Genomic DNA, 10799 nt, shown 5'->3' on the forward strand with positions numbered 1-10799 from the left:
GCTGCATCTGAGATAAAGCTCAGGAGGGAGGTGCCACCTGGCAACCTGACGGCTTGGTCACGGACAGTGTAAAAGCAGGGAGCCAGACGGAAGCCAGAGACAAAGGACGGGTGCACGATTGCTGATCAGGAAGAACAGTGCTCTGATACTAGAGACTGGGTAGGTGGGTGACGCCATTTTCATGGCTCCCGTGCATGTGCATACACACCTACAAGCGTCTGAATAATCCACCCCAGTAAGCTGAGCAGTGCCATTTAGTGGAGAATGGAGCCATTACACTAAGCCCCACCCAACTGGGCCAACCTTACTCTTCAGGAACACAAGTCTCTCCGCCTGCTTAGTTTACGGACTATAAAGTGCTTCATAGTTTGACTTCAAGGGGAAAACAAAGTAATTTCAATCGTATTTCAGTCTGTTCACTATTCCATCTATTCAATTTTTTTTCTCTTTTTCATTTCCTTTCTTTTTCTTGAATACAGAAAGGCAACTAATTATTTTTATTTTCAATTTTTATTAAACATATTTTTCATTACTTTTTTCTACTATATTTTTTACTTTTGTGTAATTTTTTTCAAGTTCCTTTTACTTCCATCATTTCATTTTATTGTATTTCAGTGTATCCATGTTTTCAAATTTTCAAATAATTTCCTTTTTTTCCCTTTCCCGTTTTTTCTCTAATCTATCAAGCCATTTTCAAAACCCAGACCAAAACATACCTAGGATCTAGCATCATTTATTTGATTTGTGTGTGTGTTGTTTTTAATTTTTTCATTTTAATTTTTTTGTTTTAATTTTTTATGTCATTAATTCCTTTTCTCCTTTCAAAATCATGAAATGAAGGAAATCACCCCAAAAGAAAGAGCAGGAAGAAACGACAGCCAGCGACTTAACCAACACAGATACAAGCAACATGTCTGAACCAGACTTTAGAATCACGATAATAAGAATACCAGCTAGAGTTGGAAATAAATCAGAATTCCTTTCTGCAAAGATAAAAGAAGTAAAATCTAGTCCGGATGAAATAAAAAATGCTATAACTGAGCTAAAATCTCATTGGATGCCATGGCCCCAAGGATGGATGGGCCAGAGCAGAGAATCAGTGATATACAGGACAAACTTATGGAGAATAATGAAGCAGAAAAAAAGAGGGAGACTAAAGCAAAAGAGTACAATTTAAGAATTAGAGAAATCAGTGATTCATTATAAAGGAACAACATCAGAATCATAGAGGTGCCAGAAGATGAAAAGAGAGAAAAAGAGGTGGAAGGGTTATGTGAGCAAATCATAGTGGAAAGCTTTCCTAACTTGGAAAAAGACACAGACATCAAAATCCAGGAAGCACAGATGACTCCCATTAGATTCAACAAAAACCAACCATCAACAAGGCATATCATAGTAAAATTCACAAAATAACTCAGGTGAGGAAAGAATCATGAAAGCAGCAATGGAGAAAAAGTCCTTCACCTACAAGGGAAGACAGATCAGCTTTGCAGCAGACCTATCCACAGACGCTTGGCAGACCAGAAAGGAGTGGCAGGATATATTCAACGTGCTGAATCAGAAAAATATGTAGCCAAGAATTTTTTATCCAGCAAGACTGTCATTTAAAATAGAAGGAGAGATTAAAGATTTCCCAGACAGGGGTGCCTGGGTGGCTCAGTCGGTTGAGCATCCAACTTTGGGTCAGGTCATGATCTCACAGCTCATGAATTCAAGCCCTGCGTTGGGCTCTGTGCTGACAGCTTGGAGCCTGGACCCTGCTTCAGATTCTGTGTCTCCCTCTCTCTCTCTGCCCCTAACCCACTCACATTCTGTCTCTGTCTCTCTCAAAAATAAATAAACATTAAAAAGAACAACAAAAAAAAAAGTTTCCCAGACAAATAAAATTTAAAGGAGTCCGTGACGCTAAACCAGCCCTGCAAGAAATATTAAGGGGGACTTTCTGAGGGGAGAAAAGATGCAAATGAATAAATAAATAAATATAAATAAATAAATACCAAAAGCAACAAAGACTAGAGAGGACCAGAGTACACCACCAGAAACTCCATGTCTACAAGCAACATAATGGCAATAAATTCCTATCTTTTAGTACTCACTTAAACGTCAATGGACTAAATGCTCCAATCAAAAGACATACGGTAACAGAATGGACAAGAAATAAGATACATCTATATGCTGTTTACAAGAGACCCACTTAGACCTAAAGTCACCTTCAGATTGAAAGTAAGGGGATGAAGAACGATCTATCATGCTAATTGTCTCCAAAAGAAAGCCAGAGTAGCCATACTTCTATAAGGCAATCTAGACTTTAAAATAAAGACTGTAGGGGAGCCTGGGTGGCTCAGTCGGTTGAGCGTCCGACTTCAGCTCAGGTCACGATCTCATGGTTCGTGAGTTCGAGCCCCACGTCAGGCTCTGGGCTGATGGCTTGGAGCCTGGAGCCTGCTTCCGATTCTGTGTCTCCCTCTCTCTCTGCCCCTCCCCCATTCATGCTCTGTCTCTCTCTGTCTCAAAAATAAACATTAAAAAAATTTTTTTTAAAAATAAATAAAATAAAGACTGTAACAAGAGATGAAGAAAAGCATATCATAATTCAGGGATCTAACCACCAAGAAGACCTAACAATTGTAAACATTTATGCTCCAAATGTGACAGCACCCAAATATATAAATCAATTCATCACAAACATAAAGAAACTCATATGGTACATAATACCACAATAGTAGGGGACTTCAACACCCCACTTACAGCAATGGACAGATCATCTAAACAGAAAATCAACAAAGAAACAATGGCTTTGAATGACACACTGGACCAGATAGACTTAACAGATAGATTCAGAACATTTGATCCTAAAGCAGTGGAATACACATTCTTCTCCAATGCACATGGAACGTTCCCCAGAACAGACCACATGCTGGGACACAAATCATCCCCCAACAAGTACTAAAAGATCAAGATCACACCGTGCATATTTTCAGACCACAATGCTATGAAACTCGAAATCAAGCTCAAGAAAAAATGTGGAAAGATAAGAAATACTTGGAGACTAAAGAGCATCCTACTAAAGAATGAATAGGCTAACAAAGAAGTTAAAGAGGAAATTAAAAAGTACATGGAAGCCAATGAAAATGGTAACACCACAGCCCAAAACCTCTGGGACACAGCAAAGGAATTCACAAGAGGAGTTCATACATAGCAATCCAGGCCTTCCTAAAGAAGGAAGAAAGGTTTCAGATACACACAACATAACCTTACACCTTAAAGAGCAGGAAAAAGAACAGCAAATAAAACCCCAAACTAGCAGGAGACAGGAAATAATAAAGATTAGAGCAGAAATTAATGCTATTGAAACAAGAAAAAAAAAACCCACTAGAACAAATCAATGAAACCAGAAGCTGTTTTTTGAAAGGATTAACAAAATTGATAAACCACTAGCCAGACTGATCAAAAAGAAAAAGGATAGGACCCATATAAACAAAATCAGGATGAAAGAGGAGAGATCACAATCAACACAGCAGAAATACAAACAATAATAAGAGAATATTATGAGCAATTATATGCCAATAAAATGGGCAATCTGTAAGAAATGGACAAATTCCTAGAAACATATACACTACCAAAACTTAAAACAGGAAGAAACAGACAATTTGAGCAGACCCATAAGCAGTAAACAAATCAAATTAGTAATCAAAAATCTCCCAAAAAACAAGAGTCCAGGGCCAGATGGCTTTCCAGGAGAATTCTACCAAACAGTTAAGGAAGACTTAACACCTATTCTTTGGAAGCTCTTCCAAAAAATAGAAATGGAAGGAAAACTTCCAAACACTTTCTATGAAGTCAGCATTACCTTGATTCCAAAACCAGACAAAGACCTCACGAAAAAGGAGAACTATAGACCAACTTCCCTGATGAACATGGATGCAAATATCCTCAACAAAATATTAGCCAACCGGATCCAACAATACTTTAGAAAATTATTCACCACGACCAAGTGGGATTTATACCTGGGATGCAGGGCTGGTTCAATATCCACAAAACAATCAATGTGATACATCACATCAAAAAAAGAAAGGACAAGAACCACATGATCCTCTCTATAGATGCAGAGAAAGCATTGGACAAAATACAGCTCCTTTCTTGATAAAAACCCTCAAGAAAGTAGGGATAGAAGGATCATACCTCAAGATCATAAAAGCGATGTATGAAGGACCCAACACTAATATCATCCTCAATGGGGAAAAACTGAGAGCTTTCCACCTAAGGTCAGGGGCAAGATAGGGCTGTCCACTCTCGCCACTGTTATTTAACCTACTATTGGAAGTCTTAGCTTCAGCAATCAGACAACACAAAGAAACAAAAGACATCCAAATAGGCCAGGAGGAGGTCAAACTTTCACTCTTCGCAGATGACATGATACTCTATATGAAAAACCCAGAAGATTCCACCAAAAAACTGCTAGACCTGATTCATGAATTCATCAAAGTCACAAGATATAAAAACAATGCACAGAACTCAGTTGCATTCCTATACACCAACAACGAAGCAACAGAAAGAGAAATCAAGGAATCGATCCCATTTACAATTGCACCAAAACCCACAAAATACCTAGGAATAAATGTAACCAAAGAGGTGAAAAATCTATACACTGAAAACTATAGAAAGCTTACAAAAGAAATTGAAGAAGATACAAAAAGAAGAAGAAGAAGAAGAAGAAGAAGAAAAAGAAGAAAAAGAAAGAAAGAAAGAAAGAAAGAAAGAAAGAAAGAAAGAAAGAAAGAAAGAAAGAGATTCCATGCTCCTGGATAGGAAGAACAAATATTGTTAAAATGTCAATACTACCCAAAGCAATCTACATATTCAATGCAATCACTATCAAAATAACACCAGCATTCTTCACAGAGCTAGAACAACCATCCTAAAATTTGTATGGAACCAGAAAAGACCCCAAATAGCCAAAGAAATCTTGGAAAAGAAAACCAGAGCTGGAGGTATCACAATCCCGGACTTCAAGCTGTATTACAAAGCTGTAATCATCAAGACAGTATGGTACTGGCACAAGAACAGACATTCAGATCAATGGGGCAGAATAGAGAACCCAGAAATGGACCCACAAACGTATGGCCAACTAATCTTTGACAAAGCAGGAAAGAAGATCCAGTGGAATAAAGACAGTCTCTTCTAGTGGTGCTGGGAAAACTGGACAGCGACATGCAGAAGAATGAACCTGGACCACTTTCTTACACCATACACAAAAATAAACTCACAATGAATGAAAGACCTAAATGTAAGACAGGAAGCCAACAAACTCCTCGAGGAGAAAGCAGGCAAAAACCTCTTTGACCTTGGCCGCAGCAACTTCTTACTCAACACGTCTCCAGAGGCAAGGGAAACAAAAGCAAAAATGAACTATTGGGACCTCATCAAAATAAAAGGCTTCTGCACAGCGAAGAAAACAATCAGAAAAACTAAAAGCAACTGATGGAATGGGAGAAGATATGTGCAAACGACATATCAGATAAAGGGTTAGTATCCAAAATCTATAAAGAACTTATCAAAGTGAACACCCAAAAAACAAATAATCCAGTGAAGAAATGGGCAAAAGACCTGAATAGACACTTCTCTAAAGAAGACATCCAGATGGCCAACCGACACATGAAAAAATGCTCAACATCACTCCTCATCAGGGAAATACAAATCAAAACCACAAAGAAATACCACCTCACACGTGCCAGAATGGCTAACATTAACAACTCAGGCAACAACAGATGTTGGCGAGGATGCGGAGAAAGAGGATCTCTTTTGCACTGCTGGTGGGAATGCAAACTGGTGCAGCCACTCTGGAAAACAGTATGGAGCTTCCTCAAAAAATTAAAGATAGAACTACCCTATGATCCAGCAATTGCCCTACTATATCCAAGGGATACATGTGTGCTGTTTAGAAGGGGCCCATGCACCCCAATGTTTATAGCAGCACTATCAACAATAGCCAAAGTATGGAAAGACCCCAAATGTCCATCACTGGATGAATGGATAAAGCAGATGTGGTATATATATATATATATATATATATATATATATATATATATATACACACACACACACACACACAATGGAGTATTACTCGGCAATCAAAATGAATGAAATCTTGCCATTTGCAACTACATGGATGGAACTAGAGGGTATTATGCTACATGAAATTAGTCAGAGAAAGACAAATATCATATGACTTCACTCATATGAGGACTTTAAGATACAAAACAGATGAACATATGGGAAGGGAAGCAAAAATAATTAAAAAAAACAGGGAGGGGGACAAAACATAGGAGACTCTTAAATATGGTGAACAAACAGAGGGTTGATGGAGGGGTTATGGGAGGGGAGATAGGCTACATGGGTAAGGGGCATTAGGGAATCTATTCCTGAAATCATTGTTGCACTATATGCTAACTTGGATGTAAATTAAAAAAATAAAATAAAATAAAATAAAATAAAATAAAATAAAATAAAATAAAATAAAATGGGTCTTTTGTAGACGGCAAAAAAAAAAAAAGAAAAGAAAAAAAAGAAAATGGTTGGCTTAGGACTGAGGATGGAGAAGGTTGGCCAGAATGAGGAAGAACAGAACACTCTGGGTACTGGAAATGTTCTTTATTTGGATCTTGATTGTGGTTACGTGAGGTAACCATATTTGACATTGTTAATTAACCTCACTAAACTGTATACTTCAAATGAGTGCTTTTATTATATGTAAAATGAATATATAATATACATTATAGGCTAGGGGCACCTCATTGGTTTAGTTTGTAGAGCATGTGACTCTTGATCTTGGGTCATGAGTTCAACCCCCACGTTGGGCCTAGAGCTTATTTATATATACACATGTGTGTGTATACATACACACACATACACACACATATGTATTATCGTATATAGTACATATGATGCCTCAATATATGATATATAAATAAATTATATATAACAAATAAATAATACATATTATCCCCGATATATAATATATATTTTACCCCAATACATAAGTAAATTATATATATTTATAATATATATCATATTACATATTATACCCCTATGAAGCTGATTTCAAAAGTATATGCCTTACCATGGTTTGTAGAGCTGTACATAATCTAGTTCCTGCCTCTGTCTCTAGCCTAATCTCATACGAGCTCTCCACCTAGCTCATTGTCTTCTCTTCAGCCACAAGGGGTCTCCCTTCTTCAACAAAGCATGACCTTTCCTGTGGCCAGGCTTTTGCACTTGCTGCTGCTTTAACCCAAAGTACTTGCCCCTAGCTCTTTTTATGTCTGGCTCATTCTCATTCTAAAGATCTTCCTTCAAATGTTTCTTCCTCAAAAACCTGTTCTTGCTGGTTTAATATAACCACGCCTTACCCTAACCCACTCCCCTTTTCACTTGGCTTAGTTTTCACAACCTAGTGAAGGTGTTATCTTCCAAATACGACCAGGGACGTTTGAGTGGCTCAGTTGGTTGAACATCAGACTCTTGGTTGCAGCTCGGGTCATGATCCCAGGATCATGGGATCAATTATCTCTCTCTCTCTCTCTCTCTCTCTCTCTCTCTCTCTCTGCCCCTCTCCCCTGCTCATGCACTGTCTCTAAAAAAGAAACAAACAAAACAGTTTTTGAGATTCTGTTAACAATAATTTTACTTTTTAATCCAAATTAGTATTCCATTGTATAAATATCCCACAATATGTTTACCCATTCACTTTGTTGATAGAAATTTGGGTCATTTCCAGTTGGGTCTACTATGAAAAACACTGCTATAAACATTTGTGTATAAGTATTCCGTGGACATCTTTTTCATTTCTCTTGCAATACTCCCACTCAGAAAAGAAGGATATCTGCAAAGTCTCATGTTACAGCCCACTCGTAATTATTTTATTCTGAACTACCAAGCACTTCAGGTGGGGGAAGACTACTTAGCTTTAAATGGTATCAAACAAATTATAATATTTAGATATGCAAGAGCTATCCCTGATGGAAATGGTGAGAGAAGAGAGAGAAATTCATACATTTAGTACTTCTTTCTAAAAGTATGACCTCACTATTTTATTTGTTGTATGGCAGAATAAACAAGCATTTTAAATACCAGTTTGAAAGGCATATTCTATATGAATATCTACCAAAATATGGATAAATTAGAGTGTATTCATATAATGCACTATTTTTTCAACGTTTATTTATTTTTGGGACAGAGAGAGACAGAGCATGAACGGGGGAGGGGCAGAGAGAGAGGGAGACACAGAATCAGAAACAGGCTCCAGGCTCCGAGCCATCAGCCCAGAGCCTGATGCGGGGCTCGAACTCACGGACCGCGAGATCGTGACCTGGCTGAAGTCGGACGCTTAACCGACTGCGCCACCCAGGCGCCCCTATAATGCACTATTAAACAGGATGTGCACAAGCTAGAGCTACATGCGTCAACATGGATAAGGCTTTTTTAAAAATAGTTCGACTTTTTATTGAACAGGTTACAGAAGAGGCTTGGTCAGAGAAACCAAAGCGTATGTCATCATCAGACTCCTCTGATTCTTCTTTCTTTGCTTCCACTTTCTTCTCCTAGGTGGCGGCGGGGCAGCCCTGGTGGAGGGAGCAGGACCTTTGCTGGTGCAGCATCAGCTGCTGGGGCAGGTCGACCAGCCCCTACATTGAGGATGAGGCCCCGGTGTTGATACTGGCCAGGGCCTTTGCAAGCAAGCCTGGCCAGAAAGGTTCAATATTTACACCTGCTGCCTTAATGAGGGCATTGATCTTGGCCTCTGTGACCATCACCTCATAGCCGTGCACGATGAGGGTCAAGTAGGTGCAGGTGAGCTCCGAGAGGGAGACCATGGTGTGGGCGAGGGCTGAGCAGAATCAAGTGAGGACCTCACCCCAGTGCGTCCTTTGCTTCCCTGGAAGGATCGAGCACCTTAACAGCAGCTGGGGAAAAAGCAACGTAGGTAAATCTTATAGGGAAATCATCTTATATTTTAGGTTCATCATATATTTAGTCACCAATGATATATATGTTGTCTACTTTTCATTAAGGGAGGGAGACATCCATAGGCCCCTAACTAAGGAGTAGCCCTGTACAGTCATGTTATAACATCCCTCCCACTGCACTCCCACACACATATTTTGGACAATAGATATATGTTTGACCCATGAGCAGCCAATCCATAATTAAAACTAAAATACATACAATTCCATGCTCAATACAATTAAAACAAACACATGCAATCTGTGCTCAATAAATTCCATGCTCAATATGAATGGAGGTAATAACAAATTCTGTCTTCAGAAGCTTCTCAGGGTAGGTATATCTAAATGGGGCCCTGAACAAGGAAGAAGAAAAGAAGCATGTGGAAATATGACTGAGACTAAAAGTGAAACTTACTGACTCACATCACTAAACAAGACTAAGGGAAACAAAGTATACTTCGGAATAAGATACATAACCAGGATTAAAGAGGGATATTTGTAATGATAGAAGGCTATCATATCTCAAGAAGATATAACAAGCCTAACTGTATTCATTTAATAACAGAACATAAAAAACTGATAGAACTGAATGGAGGAGTAGATAAATCCACAAGTATAGCAGACATCAACACCCCTCTCAATTGCTGGTAGAACAATTAATGATGATAGCTTTAAAAACTATACCACAGACTCCACCAACCACCAGTAATAAGGCTTTCATACCCAGCCAAAGGGCTGGTGATCCAGTTCTGAAATCCGTTTCTAGAGTCTGTTTCCTAGGAACAGTCTCAATATTTACTCTTTTATCCATATTCCCTGGGAAAGAGATCTGAGACAGGGATTAGCTTTGCAAGACCCCACCTGTAACAGGAGTAGGAGTGGGTTGGACAGAGGGAGAAATGATCCAGGTTTGACAGAGGCCTCAGTTGATCCCATGTGGAGCTGGATGACTCTTAAGAGTTGTCTCAGGGGCACCTGGGTGGCTCAGTTGGTTAACTGTCCGACTTCAGCTCAGGTTATGACCTTGCGGGTTCATGGGTTCGAACCCTGCATCGGGCTCTGTGCTGACAGCTCAGAGTCTGGAGCCTGCTTCCGATTCTGTGTCTCCTTCTCTCTCTGTCCCTCCCCCACTCACGCTGTGTCTCTGTCTCTCAAAAAAAAAAAAAAAAAGCTGTCTCAAATTGAGGCAAGGGGACCAGGTCTTTGTACCTCCCACATCAAGCAGGCATTGGAAGGAAGCTGGAAGGAAGCATTGGGAGGAAACTCCAATCGGGCAAGAAAGCTCCTTTCAACTGAGAGCAATTCCTAGGCAGGGGCTTTGCTGTGAGCTAGTGGAATGGGAGCCTCAGTCCTGAAAGGGGAGTGCCTCATCGCATTCATTGCAAAAGATCTGAAGCTTAGTGTTGTTAACATTTGAGATGTCTATATGACATTCAAGTGGAGACATCAAGCAGCCAGTGGGGTATAAGAGCTTGGAGCTCAAGAGAATGGTGTGGGCCAGAGACAAATTTGGAGTCAACAGCATTTAGATGACATTCTAAAACTGTAACACTAGGTGAGATGACCAGAAGTATTGGAAAATAAGTAGTTCAAAACCTGGACCTTGGAGCACTTCCAGTGAAGAAGTCTGAGAGGAAGTAGAGGAACCAGCCAAAATAATGGAGAAGGAGCAGCCACTGAGGGAAGAAGAAAGCTAAGAATATGTGACCAGGAAGCCAAGTGCAGAAGGTGTTCCCAGGAGGAGGAAATGACCAATCGTTGCAAATGCTGTAGATAGGTCAGGGGAGAAGACTA

General features: G+C 39.5%; 1 pseudogene; it reads right to left on the minus strand.

Moving 5' to 3' along the window:
• Positions 1–8426: 8426 nt before the first annotated feature.
• Positions 8427–8873, minus strand: LOC101095276 (annotated as a pseudogene).
• Positions 8874–10799: the final 1926 nt, after the last annotated feature.

This window comes from Felis catus, chromosome C1, assembly GCF_018350175.1.
Source record: "Felis catus isolate Fca126 chromosome C1, F.catus_Fca126_mat1.0, whole genome shotgun sequence".
Taxonomy (NCBI): Eukaryota; Metazoa; Chordata; class Mammalia; order Carnivora; family Felidae; genus Felis; species Felis catus.